Here is a 15,485-nt window from a genome sequence, read left to right on the forward strand (position 1 = left end):
TGCGGAAGCCAGCACCCATACAGTGCACAGGTAGAGGCTCAACCTACTAGCCACATGCATGTTATCTTGCACCTGGAAATATCCATTCCTAAATCTGAAATATGCTTTTGTTATAATTCATATTTCTATATGTCACTATTTATATAGGTATTTAACAGAAAGCATTTAATGTTTTATTCATTTTTTTAAAAAGAATGCTACTGGGTATATTTAAGTATATATGATATTACAGGACACATATGTAGTAAGGTGGTTATAATAATTAAACTCATAAATAGCCTAGTTATCAAATATAACAAGCATCACACTTTTATCCTATGTGTCTAACTCCTGGAACTATGATAAGTCATTGAGGATCCAGACACTCCAGTTTGGATAGAATGGGAATATAACATAGAGAATATGTTTTGATATCTTTCTGTGCTTTAAAGACCATAACATAGGGGGCACGACCTTTGGGATGGTACAGTGAGGACCTCCGAAAATCTGCTCCTGCACAAAAGCAGCAAAACCATCACCATCTACTGCCCAGAGCTATGGGAATCAGCCGAATTGCAACCTGGTAGTGTTCAATCGAGAACAATTGCTGACCTGCTGCACAGCAGGGTTTATGGCATTTTAACGCATCCTACTCTCATTTTACCTCTCCCAAACTCCATGGTATCCTTAAATACCAGTAGCATTACAACAACAGTAGCTATAAAAACTAGCAGTGTGGAAGCCAGGTTTGGAGTTCCACTAAAAGCCCTGTCCCTAGGCGAATGTCACAGTTACAGCTCTCTGGGAAAACAAACAAAATCCACATTTGCAGGAGTTTCTCTACATTGCCCTCACAAGGGGATCTTTCTGTTAATGAAAGATGAGAATAAACTTTTTTTTTATTTTTAAAGATTTATGTATTTGAAAATCAGAGTTACACAGAGAGAGGAGAGGCAGAGAAAGAGAGAGAGAGATCTTCCATATGATGGTTCACTCCCCAATTGGCTACAATGGCCAGAACTGCACTGATCTGAAGCCAGGAGCCAGGAGCCAGGAGCCAGGAGCTTCTTCTGTGCTCCTTGGGTGCAGGGGACCCAAGGACTTGGGCCATCTTCTGCTGCTTTCCCAGGCCACAGCAGAGAGCTGGATCGGAAGTGGAGCAGCCGGGTCTCAAACCGGCACCCATATGGGATGCCGTCACTTCATGCCAGGGCGTTAACACACTGTGCCACAGCACCGGCCCCAGGATAAACGTTTGAGACAAGAAATGATGAAATATTTGTCCAAGGGAGTGCCAATGGTCTAAGGAAGTTAACACAATTGCAGGACACCATCACAACTAGCTCTACACTGGTAATATAGAAATTTAAAGTGAAACTTGTTTACATGAATGCATTTCTTTTTGTTCAGCCCAGCTACAGAAGATGTGGGAATCAGCCAAAACTAAACTTTAATAAGTGAATATGAAGAAATAAGAAAAAGAGGATAAGTTGAAAGAATTATGTATTGGGATAATGAGTATCACTGATCATGGAATGTCAGCTTAGTTTTCTACTTAGAAAAATCTTATGCCCTTAGAATTGCATCTACAAATCACAACGAATCTGTTAGAAGCTAATTAAAGGGGCAGTGCTGTGGAATAGTGTATAAAGACACTGCTTGCAGTGCTGGCTTCCCATATGGGCATTGGTTCAAGGCCCAGCTGCTCCACTTCCAATTCAGCTCTCTGCTATGGCCTGAGAAAGCGCAACAGGATGGCCCAAGTGCTTGGGCCTCTGCGCCCGCATTGGAGATCTGGAGGAAGCTCCTGGCTCCTGGCTTCGGATTGGCACAGCTCGTGCCTTTGTGGCCATTTGGGGAGGGAACCAGCGGATGGAAGACTTGCTCTCTCTGTCTCTCTGTAACTCTTCCTTTTAAATAAATTAGTAATTAAAATTAATTAAAAATTAAAATAATAAATTCAAAAAATAAATGCACATTAAAAATATTTTCATTCATTTGAAAGACAGAGACAGAGGGACCTTCCATTTACTGGCTCAGTCCACAAATCCCTGGAATTGGCAGGGCTGGGTCAGGCTGAAGCAGGAGCCCATAACTCAATCTGGGTCTCCCACCTAAGCGGTAGGTGCCCAAGTACTTGAGTCTCCAACAGCTGCTTCTCAAGGAGTGTATCAGCAGGAAGTTGGGTCAGAGCAGAGATAGGATGTGAATGCAGGCACTCTGATATGGACATCTGAGTGATATCTTAACACCACAGCTAAAGCCCACCCTTTTTATATCTTTGTGAACTTGCAAATATGTATGACTGAGAATCAATAGTTCTTAACTATTACCTGTCAATGTCTCTCTTGAATTATTACCCAGAAATCTGAGCCCATGAAATTTATTTGTGTTCTTTGTTGCTCTAACTTACATTTTCCAAAGCAGTTATGAATTTCAGGTTTGCCATCCACTCATTTCACTCACACTCACAATTCCTCTTGCATGTAACTTTCTCTTAGATAATAATTCTCCTCCAGTTGGTAAACTGTCTTCCTTGAAAGAGCATTGAATTTAGCAAGTAAAGTAGACTGAATTAAAAGTGTGTAATATGATTTCAATTGGGGGAATCTTATCACAAAGGGTACTGCACACTGAGGGCAAAAAATGACCCACTTAAAACCTTAGATGGGGAGAGTCCAAGAGAATTCAAATATGTGCATTTAGAAGGAAGGAGAATTTGGATAATGTTAGCTATAAAAAATAATAAAGCTTTTTACCACTCTCTAGGCTTTTACTAACCATATGAGCTGATGAGTTATGAACAAGGAAGTCAGACTTAAACATTGCTATAACTAAAATGTCACAAATAACATAAAAGTGAAAGAAACCTATTAAATATAATCTGATCATAAGGGCCTCTATAATAGTTCTGCAAGGAGTTGGTCATTTAAAAATAGGTCAGAAATATCAAAAGCTAGACTTGTTTTACCCATAGAAAAGAAGTAGTTGTGAACTCAAACAATAACTGAACCTGCTGCTTTTATTCCTAGAAAATCCCCTACCATTACTGCTACCAGATAAAGCTTTAGTAGATCCCGACTGGGAAACACTCAGTTCTCACAACGACCCCACTAGGTAGGTCTCTTAGTGTCACTGCTTTACCTGTGACTGAGGAAACAAATGCACACAGAGATTCACCAAATGGCAGGAGTGATGCCAGTGACTTCTGTGGACCTAATAAGACTTAAATTCAGGCAGTTTATCTGAAATCCATGCATCCATCAATCGAACTTCAGCAGTGGCTTAATTTTTGTAAAATTTAGCGTATTGGGAGGGAGTACAAAGAGAGTGGTGAAGAGGGAGAGGTGGCGGGAACCTAATTACCTGTGCCATCCCACAGTCACATTGCTTTGACGCTGGATTCAGGAATTTGAGCTGGGAATAGAACCCAGGATGCTCCAATACAGGACACGGATTTTTTAACCTTTAAATTCCTTCCTGCTCTCAAACTGGGCCTACTTTTGCTTCAAGTTCTGGACTTTTCAGAATTTCAAGATCAAATTTTCCTTCTAATTCTTTAACTGTCTACTCATTAAGCACCATTCCTCTTTGTAAGAATCGTAGAGCATCCGTTCCTGTGGAGTTTCTTGTGCCTCAAGTCTGGTTACACGCAGGCTGAATGACTAGGGGACTGCTTCATGTGTTCAGTGTTGAAAACATCCTTGCATGCGAGGCAGCTCACTAGGCTAATCCTCCGCCTGTGGCACCGGCACCCCGGGTTCTAGTCCTGGTTGGGGCACTAGTTCTGTCTCAGTTGCTCCTCTTCCAGTCCAGCTCTCTGCTTTGGCCCCGGGAAAGCAGTGGAGGATGGCCCAGGTCCTTGGGCCCTGCACCCGCATTGGAGACCAGGAGGAAGCACCTGGCTCCTGGCTTCAGATCAGCACAGAGCGCCGGCGGTGGCGACCATTTGGGGGGGTGAACAAACAAAAGGAAGACCTTTCTCTCTGTGTCTTTCTCACTGTCTAACTCTACCTGTCAAAAAAAAAAAAAGAAAAGAAAAGAAAAGAAAAAGAAAAGATCCTTAGGAACACATTTGCTGGAAAAATTTCTACTTAAGATTTAATGAACACTTACGGTTACTATATTTCACTGTAAGTAATATAACACATTGCTCACGTCAATTCCTATATACAACAATGCTGTTAGCATTTTCAACACATTCTAGATGACTAAGCACAAAAGAGAAGAAAATGTAAAATTTGATAAAGAATTACACTATATGAAGTCCCCATAATCTTTGCAAAAGTTAAAAGAGGACCTATATTTTGTTACAAAAGTGTAAGTATTAAAAGCATAAGGAGTGGTGATTCAAAACATTTTGGAACATTTTTCTTTATCTGGTCATTGTGATCAATAGTAGCCCATGAAAGAGTATACAACTAATACAGAAATCACAAAGAGCATTATAGTACTATTAGGTTCTTACTAAATTCAAGCTATTTGCCAAGAGTATTAACGTATTCTATTCTGGCTGCTTGTAACTCAAGGATGACATGAAAATAACTCAGGGAATCAGGTCAACTTTGAGAACTGCTTTCCACGTACCATTCCACATGGAGGGTTATTCGGTCTTTTCTGAGCTTTCTGTTCAATGAGATTGAGCTCTCATAGATTCTCTGATGCTTATTTTTCACTTCATCATAAAGCTTTGAAGGATATTACACAATATTTAAGAATGCCTGAACTAAATGTTTGACTAATCAGATAACATGAGATATAATGGGAATATAGTTAAGATTCTGCTCCCTAAAGGTCAAAAAATAGGTCCCAATCACGCTATCAGACAGAGGAAGCAATAGAGATAAGTGCCATCTGTTATCATAAGGGAATCAGTGATCTTTTAATTAAATACAGTTATGCATTCTTTATTATCTCAAAAGCTCATTTGTTAAAGGTCCCTAAAATAACTTGATATTTTCCATGTACCAGAGCTTTTAAAAATGTTGATCCCTTGTGACTGTTGTGGGAAATATCTACTGAAGTGTCACAGAAGCAAGTTAAAAGGATATTTATCTCTTTTACATCTTGAAATAAATGTTTTTGTTCTTTCTCTTCTATTTTCCCTGATGTTTACATTTATTAAGTAAAATGAGGTGTTCTCTCGACAGTCAAATAAATTATTCATGGGATATTTTGTAATTGTGTTTTTGATCCTTTCATGTATCGTACCATGGGCAGTAATCATCACAAACCACTCCTGGTTCTGATAACACATGCAGGCTCCTTGCTACTCCATGTTCCTTACACAACCAAGTGCTCCAGTTTTGTGTTCACTCGTGGAGACTGAGAACTCTGAACTGAACCATGTCATTCGCCTGCCATGACATTTTGACCAACACCATGTATTAGAGAATTGTACATTTTTGTGCTACCTGTATTTGGTCATAGTATAAGAACTAGTTGGTCTTTGAAGTCTTCTGACTTATGTCAGGAGGTAATCATTTCTTCCTCTCAAAGGTGACTTCAATATCAAATATTATGAATAAATATCCCTTCAGGCTATCTTGAGAGAGCTCATTTTCTTTGAATGTATTAGCTACAGGCATCATACATTTTAACATACAACCTTCTGTGTCTTCTCTTGTTAAAAAGACTAGATGTCTGGGTTCTCTTGATGTTTTATCTTTTATTGTTTTTGCCAGCTAACGTATTTTATTTATTTATTTATTTATTTATTTATTTTTTATTTGACAGGCAGCGTTAGACAATGAGAGAGAGAAACAGAGAAAGGTCTTCCTTCCGTTGTTTCACCCCCCAAATGGCTGCTATCGCCGGTGCGCTGCGCCAATCCAAAGCCAGGAGCCAGGTGCTTCCTCCTGGTCTCCCATGCGGGTGCAGGGGCCCAGGGACCTGGGCCGTCCTCCACTGCCTTCCCGGGCTACAGCAGAGAGCTGGAGTGGAAGAGGAGCAGCTGGGACTAGAACCTGGTGCCCATATGGGATGCCAGCGCTGCAGGCGGAAGATTAACCAAGTGAGCCACGGTGCCAGCCCCAACCAGCTAACATATTTTAAAAAGTCAACATACAATTTCTGCCAAGTTTAAAAACAGATATTTTCATTCCTTTTTTAAACTGATGTTACTAAATATGTTATAAAGATTACATTCTTCAATAATTGTTTATAATGTTATAAATTGTATTTTGAAAAAAATGAAATAAAAATGTAGACATTGATGCTATCTTTACCATTTAGATTTTTTAATTAAAACAGAAAATTTTCATTACCTTCTGATTTTTTAGAAATTTGTGACTCCTGACTAAAATTCACCCAAGATTTCCACTGGGGAAAATGTCAGACAGAAATGAAATCCAAAAGCTATTGAATAACTTCCTTCTAGATTTATACCTGACTACTTAAATTAGTAATTATGATAACAACAAAGACTTTCTTAGCATATATTAGAACTTTATTAATCTAACCTGATATCTGGGGACAACACTATATAGGACTAATACTACGTAGGACTAAAACCTGTTCTTAACACTTCAAATTTATTAGTGTCTTTTTGTTTTCTGTTACATAAAAATGTATGAAGGTCTTTGTATCTGCAGAAGTGCATAATTAATATTCAGAACTCACTTCAATGAATAGTTCCACATAATGACTTAAGTTTGAAATTCTGTGATTAATTAATACATAACATTAAAGAAAAAATCAGAAGATAGTGTTTCAATGATTTATCATTGTATATGTATAGAGTATTACTAGTATTATAATAAACATATAAATATAATTTTCTACTGCTTAAAGAAACATTCTGGAACACTAAAATGTAATTAGAGACTTTTATAAATATCTGGATGCCATTTTGTTTAAGAATGTAAACAAACGTGATAGAATTCAAAGCTGCTCTCACATTAGGGCAGTTACCTTCTATAGAGAATTACTGGAAAGGTCCTTCCAATATGTTAAATTGGGTTTTTCACTAACAGTAAGAGTCAATCAATAAAGACGTGTTTATGGGACATAGAGTCAAACGCCTAATTTCATATCTTGGCTCTGTCAATTGCTGCTGTAACCTTAGGAAATTTATTTAACCCCTCTGAACAACTGTTTCCTCAACTGTAAAGTGGAGATTAGAAACATTTGACTTACAGGACTGTTATGTGGATCCATAAAATAAAACACAATGCACTTTGCATTTATACATAGATCATGAGCTGTATTACTATGATGAAAAAGTATTCCTCTCTAAGCAATATGGGCCTTTGAAGAACTTTGGGCAGGGGGAGGTGAGTATTAAGTTTCTACTGCTTTTGCACAAAATTGACAAATACGTGATAGGTTATAACATGTGTGAGCATGTTTTCTTACAGTTCTGTAGGTTGGCATTGCGGTGTGAGGCTCACTGGGCGAAAGGCAAAGTTGCAATGCTGAGTTTCTTCCTGGAGCTCCTGGGCAATCTAGGACCCTGCTTTTTCAGCTGCTGGCTCCTCTTCATCTTCAAGGTCCATTGACGCACTTACTCCACCATTTACTGTAAGAACCTATGGCCCTGCACACCCGTGGGAGACCCGGAAGAAACTCTTGGTTCCTGACTCCAGATCAGCGCAGCTCTGGTTGTTGCAGCCCACTGGGGAGTGAACCAGCAGATGAAAGACCTTTCTCTTTCTCCCTGCTTCTCCTCCTCTCTCTGTGTAACTCCAACTTTCAAATAAATAAATAAATCCTCTTTTTACAAAAAAAAAAAAAAAAAAAAAAAAAGAACTATGGCCGGTGACACAGCTCACTTGGCTAATCCTCCGCCTGCGGTGTTGGCACCCGGGGTTCTAGTCTCGGTTGGGGCACTGGATTCTGTCCTGGTTGCTTCTCTTCCAGTCCAGCTCTCTGCCGTGGTCCAGAAAGACAGTGGAGGATGGCCCAAGTGCTTGGGCCCCCGCAGCCGCATGGGAGACCAGGAGGAAGCGCCTGGCTCCTGGCTTCAGATCGGCGCAGTGTGCCAGCTGCAGCAGCCATTTCGGGGGGTGAAACAATGAAAGGAAGACCTTTCTCTCTCTCTCTCTCTCTCTCTCTCTCTCTCTCTTTTACTGCCTAACTCTGCCTGTCCAAAAAAAAAAAAAAAAAAAAAAAAAAAAGAAAAGAAAAAAGAAAAAAAAAAAAAAGAACCTCGTGGTTACTTTGAGTTCATTGGAGTAACTCCAAATCTCCAAATAATATCCTTATGTTGAAATCAAATGGTTAGCAAATAAGATATTATCTTCAACTGACCACTCCCCCTTACTATGTAACATAACACATTCACACCTTCCATGGATCAGAATGTGGCAATATATTTTTTGAATGGGGGAAGGTTTAGGCATTAATTCCGCCTATCACAACCTGTATCATGGACAATTTGTTTAGTAAAACTTAAACTATCTTTAACAGTTTCTCCAACATCTCAAGGAAAAGTGTTATTTTGTTGAATTTCTAACACAGACTAAATTCTATATTAATGAGTCTACATTGAGTAAGATGATTTTAAGTGACAATGCAGTGCATTCTTAGAGATTGAGGAAAGTCTTCACGCCTTCCTCTTACCGACACACTCTTCTTGCTTTAGTCTCATGCATTTTACCCTTTTATTATAATGTTCTTGCCACATCCCCATGTTAATTAATCATGAGACAAAAAATTGGGTTTCGGTTATGCACCATTGTGTTAAGAACTTGATTATTATAAGCCAATCATTCAGCACAAACTTGACCAATTTTTAACTTGGTTTGTTAATGAAACTGAACACCTGATTTCTTACCGAAGAAACTGATCATACCACAGTGATCTAATCAATGTAAATGCATAGGCAACTGATTTAGCTGGACTGACAACAAGCAAAGATTTCAAATATGCTAGTTTATTGGCTCACCATGGGTAGGGACCTAAGATCTCTAAGTTTTTATTCAAAGATTGAAACTTAGCTGGACTTGTTTTATTTTATTTCATAAACTTCCTTTGAGATATTTCTTCATTAGCAAAACAGGTAAAGGATGAAACTAAGTATGATCAACTTCTCAAATTTAAAAGTTTCACCTCTATTTTGTATCATTTAAGACAAAAAGGATTAAGACAAAAGAATTGGTGATTTATATCTTTTTTGACCCATTTAGCATTTATCCTGTGACTTGTGTTGATTACAGCATACCACTCAAGTCATTTGGAAAATAGAATAGAGAAAAATAGACCTAAATCAAATCATCACCAAATGTATTGGATTGCAATGGGAATAATTTTTTCAAGAAAAGAAGCATTAGGGGTGATATTACCAAGAGCTGGAGAAGCTTCATTTGTCACATGCAGGTAATGAAGATATTTTTGAACTAAGGAAGAACAGAGAGGAATTATGTGAAACAGGAGAAAATGGCTTCAACAAGCCATGTGGTCATTGCATTTCCCATTAAATTTTTATAATGCAGCAGATATCATTAAAGGATTGTGAATTGAGGGGTTTCTGATAAGAACTGCATCCCTGAAAGAGCAGTACTGTGGCTTTGTGAACTGTGATTTGAGGAGCATCACAAATGGATGTAAGAGGACCAGTTACCAAGTACCTCTACCCAATTAGCCCACCAGACGTCATCACCTCGAACTTAATGCCATCTTCACTGTCCTTCTCAAAACATTCTTTATTCATTTTTATTAGTGTTAGAGGCTGAGAGATATGAGTAAAAGTGAGGCAGAAAGAAATAGAAGAGGGAGAGATGGAGACCTTTCATCTGCTGATTCAACCCCTCACATGTCTGCAGCAGCTGGATCTGGGCCAAGCAGAATTTGCAGGCCAGATACCTAATTTGGGTCTCTCACGTTGGTGGCAGGAACCCAAATACTTCAGCCATTGCCCACAGCTTCCCCTGGTACGCATTAATAGGAACCTGGACTTGGGAGCTGAACTAGGACTCAAAGCAGGTACTCCAATATGAAATTTGGGCATCCTATCCCACGTCTTAACTGCTAGATCAAACACTCCCTCTTCAAACTCTTATTTCTCTTCCTCTTGGATGAATATAATATGAATATAACATATGTTGGTGATTTTATTATGCAAATTATATATGTTATACAGATTATATAGTTATCACAACTATCATTAGCTTGTTGTATTAAAATATCTTGCTTCACTCTACAGACCATAAGCTTACTGGGAGCAGGGACTACATTTTAATTCACCTTTCTAACTCCTCTGCCTAATGCATAGAGGAGATGCAAATATGATGAAAGAAAACAGTTGATACATTCATCAGTAATGTATAAGAGACAGGTTTTAGATTAATCTGCATCCTGGGGCAGCTGAAATTACATGAACTGAATAAAATAAAACCAGAAGAATAAAATCAGAAAGAACATGGTTTAGGAAGAGACGATATTTACTGTTTTGACTCTGAGGAGGAGCAGATAGTAGGAAGCAATACAGAAAAGAAGGTGTCATGTCGTTCCAGCATTCTTCATTACTCTGTAGATTTCCAAATTTCTCTCCTCTATCACATTCCTTCACATTTTTTCCTTTGGGTGAGACTTGTTTGGATGTTTGAAAACAATGTTTTTATTTTTATTCTTATACATGGAAGTATCTTTTTAGTTGTAGAATATGGGATTGGTTGTTTTGTTGTGTTGTTACTGTTGCTTCCCCACCACCACCTAACAGGTGTTGCTCCATCAGCCGCTGGCTTGTCTGTTCCTAACAACACGTCTCTAACTGTGCTTTTCTGTGGAGTGTGTCTTTTTCCTGAAATTGTCTTCAGGATTTCCTCTGTAAGTCTAGTTTCAGCAGGTTGAATATCATCTTTGTATTTGCTTATTTATATATTCATGCATTATATATGTACTTTGCCTGAAGTTCTCGGGGCTTTGTGAATGTTTCATTTGGTGTCTTTATTTTGGAAAAATTTAGCCATTATCTCCAGAATTTTTTTTTCTTTAATCACTCTTTTCTTTGATCGATGGCACATGTGTTATTGTGCTAAATCTATGTGCATTCTGTTTTTCTTCAATATGAATGATCTACAAAAAGTTCATGGAATATGTATGTTAGAAAAAAATGCATGAATTTCAATTTTTTGCATCAAAATAAGCTAACATTTTAATTCCATTTTCCATGGATTTTTTTGGATTGTCCTCTCTCTCTCTGTCTCTCTCTCTCTCTCTCTCTGTGTGTGTGTGTGTGTGATTTCAATAACAGATTTTCAGGTTCAATTACTTTTTTATTTGCCTCTGTCAAGTCATTAGATGCAAATATCTAACATTATATTCACTAGTGTTATTGAATTTTTTTCCAGAATTCCCATTTGACTCTTTCTTAAAGCCTTCATTTCTCTACTATAATTGTGCATCAGATCACTCATGCTGTGAACATTTTAAATATTTTATCATATTTCTGTTACTTAAGCAAATTATTCAAACTCTCTGTATCTGGCCATATCAGAGTTTGGTTCTTTTGAATGCATTGTCACTTGTAAGTTTGGTTGTTTCTGCCTCTGTACTTAAGTGTCATACATATCTGAAGTTGAAAGCTTGGAATATTTTATTAGAACTGAGATAGAATTATTGCATGAATTTTCAGACCTCTTCTGTCCCTTGTATGTGGTGTAGAATATTTCACATGGATTTTACCATGCTTTGTTTCCCTTGACAATATGATTATTTTCACACTTCAGATTGCATTTGCATGTCTTGTACAGAGAGGGAGGGTGGCTCACCACAGACTTTCTCTCAAGATCTTCTCTCTTCAGCTTTAAATCTTTCACAGGTTTTTTCTAAAGGTGTGTAGACTGAAGGTTCATTGTACCTCCTTAAAAATGGAGTCATATTTTATATTTATTTGATTACTTGTCTGTGTGTGTCTGTGTGTGTGAGACTTGCTTTCAGGTCCAATGAATTTTCATCTATGCCCGTGGAGCCAGCATTTGCTGCCTTTCACACAATGGCTGAAGATTACATAGAGAGTAAGGAGAGTGATCTGGGCGTGGCTTAGTGCCGGCCCTGCTGTGTCTTCTGCTCCTCTCTCCCTTGCAAGCTTTATCCTGTCTCTTACCCTCCCCTCAATCTTCCAGTGTCTGCCTAGAGAAGCTGAGAGAGGGCAGTCTATGAGGACCTGAAAATTTCCTTTTTTGTCATTCCCAGGACCACTATATTCTCATATCAGTTCATAATTGACCTTTACTATGGGTTTTGCTTTGTGTTTTTCATTTGTTTTTGTTTTTATCAATAACATTCTTCTTACTATCTGGTGCCTACCTTGGCAAAAAATATGTGTCTTTCCAAAAATTAGGGGTTATCTGGTTGACCTAGGGCCTTAGTTGTTTGATAAGATCAAGGAAGTTTGTGACATTTTATATTGCTGCTTTCTTTAGAGTTAGGCAACACTATTTTCTATCTTGTATGTTCAAGTGACTGCTTAAACCTAAATAGATACACATTTTATAGAAATCGCCTCTGCTGTTAAAATGTACTATCAGTTTACTAAGGGCAAACTTTTCAAAATCTAGTTTTCCTAAACCTTCTGAATTGCACTGCTAGAACTTAGTTTTCTAAACCCAGATTAGCTGTTATTTTTAAGCATTCTTTCATTAGCAGCAGTTCTGTTTATTGAATTTGCATAAGCTTTCATTAATTTCAAATGTGCTAAATTTCAATATAATCAAATTACTTATTAAAGATGTTTCTGGGTTAATGGCTTAAATTGAAAGATGTTAAAATACATAACTCACAGAGTATATACATTAAACGTTTATTATGGGAATATTTACCTTATGGCTGCATTTGTATGTATAGAAATTATTTATAAAAGTAGCAACAAAGTTTCACTTTGAAGTAAAAAATAGTTACATAGTCATATATTTGAAACAGTATTGAAAGGCTAAACTGTTTTTCCAATAGTTTAAATTACCTTAAACATTAAAACATGAAAATAATTATTTATATTCACTGAATATTTAAAAGACAAACAATTGATGGAATTGATATTATTTTCTTAAACATTCATGCAAATAAGTCTACATTTTCTAGATTAAAAAAGACTCTACACCAAGCACAGATATGACGTTTTTTCTGGTGTCCCTAAATGTGTGAGAAAACTGGCTGGAGATCAGTGTGTTTGGAGTGGGATAAGCAGTGCAGACAGAATAGCAGGAGATAATACCAGAGTGGTAGGACAGTCATTGCATGTGAACATTTCAAAACTGTGACTTGTCCTTTAAGCAGAACGGAGAACCATTAAAAGGTTTTGATGAGAAGAGTAATATGACCTAAGATGTGTTTCATGATCTTCACCAGTGGAGGAGCACTGGTGAGTGGGCAGATGATAATCAGTCAAATGTGATCATTTAAATTTGTAGGGAAAAGGTTCCTATAAGGAACAACACTCTCAACGGAGTGATCAGCTATAATGTAATAAAGGAAGCTTCTATAAAACTGGTTGCTGGCTTACAGGAAATGAACCAGGTAGAAAATGCAGGCTCCAGCCCTCAGTGGTGAAGGGAATGCGAGTGAAAGGATTCAGGGAACACACAGCCGGAGAAGTGGGCTGTCTTACAGCAGTTGTGCCCTTTGACTGAGAAACAACCACTTCTGAACCACACCACCAAGGAGGGCACTGGGGGATGAATACCCCTCCTCCATCTACTCCTGCCTTCTCTGCTCCCCTGCCAGCTCCTCTCTTCTAAAGAAAGTAAAATGAAGTCAGAAGTCAAAGTGTTTTTGTAAGATTTAAAGATTCTTTTGATGGAGGGATAAAAATCAGAGAAACTCAGTTACATGAAAGGCAGACATCCTACTTACAACTCTGAACAAGAAAACGCTGCCAGGAGGGGTCACATAGTGGGTTGTATTAGGCATAAGAAAACAGCAAGCTAGAGAGAAAGCAGTCTATGTATGGCAAGTGGGGATCTGGGAAGGTAGGCATGCCAGGTTCCCAAAAGACTGGATATTTGGCACCAGTTGTTGTGTGGTACCCGGCCCTGGGGCAACTGAAGCAGGTTCCTAGTTGCCCAGAGCTCAGTGCTCCTGAAGGGGGTTGACTAGTGTCTAGCCAGTGCCCAAAGCTGGAAAAAGGCAGCATTGAAACAAATGCCTCCTATATTACACAAGGAGCTTTCTTTGATACAATCCAGAAAGGCCGAGCAAGGTGAGGATAAATGTGGAGACAAAGGCAAGAACTGAGAATGGGGATTCCAATATATGAACACAGAGGTAGCTGTTAGGTGTGAAATAAAGGGCAAGAATGACAAGTCCAGTACTGTCGGTCGAAGCATTTAGAAGGCTAGAGCTGCCATCAAGTTGAGGGGCTGAGTGCCATGCATGGAGGTGGTAGGGGATACACTTGATGGGTGAGATCCAAGTTTAGCTGTAACTTTGAGATATCTGTTAACAAAAGACGAACGTTTTGCTGCAAAACATTTTTAAAATCTGTGTGTCATTGTTTTATAATAGGCATCTTTCCGGAACTTCTTAAAGATTCTTTAAATGTGTGTATTTCAAAAATTTTTTGTACCAAAACAAACTGTTCTTTTGGCTCCATTTTTTCAGAACTTTATGAAATACCTTAATATAATGTCCACTGTCATATCATCAATTGAATACATAGGTCTGGAGTTTGGATGAGCGATCTGTGCTGATTTTGTTAATTACTGTTCTGTGGATGGCATTTAATGTCTTAGATTGGGTGTGATGACTGAGGTTAAGAGTGAGACAGAGAAAAAAGAGAATCCAGGGCTATCATCTGCCGGGGTGGTGAATGGAAGAAAAGATCAGCTAACCGAGCAGAAAAAAAAGGGAAAACAGGGATGGAGACTGAGGTCCTCAAGGAGAGAAAGCACACACAGAGTCCAGGAAACTGCACGGGAGAAAGAATTTACGCTGAAGGACTGAAAATCCACAAAAATAAACACTGACAACCTAACATTGGCACGTGGGATAAAGAGTGGAACTTTATAATTAGGTTAGGTAGTAAAGTTCTCTCTTAACTAGAGAGAGATCAGGAGGCTAGATGAGAATGAATGGAGACTGTAGATAAGTGTTTTGGTGTTGATTGCTTCTGAAAACAATTTCAAAATTGAGACACTGGGCACTTTTTGTTCTGGGTTTCTTAACTTTTTTTTTTGTTTAACATTGGAGAAACACCAGCATGTCATACACAAAAGAAAAAAGACTCAACAATGGGAAACACATGAGGCAATGTAGGGGGAAGCTACAGAAGGCTCATCATGGACAAAATGAGGTGGGAAACAGAAAAAAAGTGAAATAAGCTTTTGGTATGGAACACAGAAACCGCATCTCTGCTGACAAACGGAAATGCGGAATTTGCTGATGCTGGTGGGAAACCAGAGGTCTTAATTTGTAGCGGATAAGATCAACAAAGGAAAGGACATGATGTTTGGAGGATCATCTATGAGATCAGTTATCAAAATTAAAGCACATTAAAGTGGAGAGAGTAACAATGAGTCATGAACTAGAGTACTTTAGAAATGAGAAGGAATGACCCAATATCAGTGGAC

The sequence above is a fragment of the Oryctolagus cuniculus genome, chromosome 13, assembly GCF_051225735.1.
Source record: "Oryctolagus cuniculus isolate XC-2025 breed Fujian yellow rabbit chromosome 13, ASM5122573v1, whole genome shotgun sequence".
In the NCBI taxonomy this organism is placed as follows: Eukaryota; Metazoa; Chordata; class Mammalia; order Lagomorpha; family Leporidae; genus Oryctolagus; species Oryctolagus cuniculus.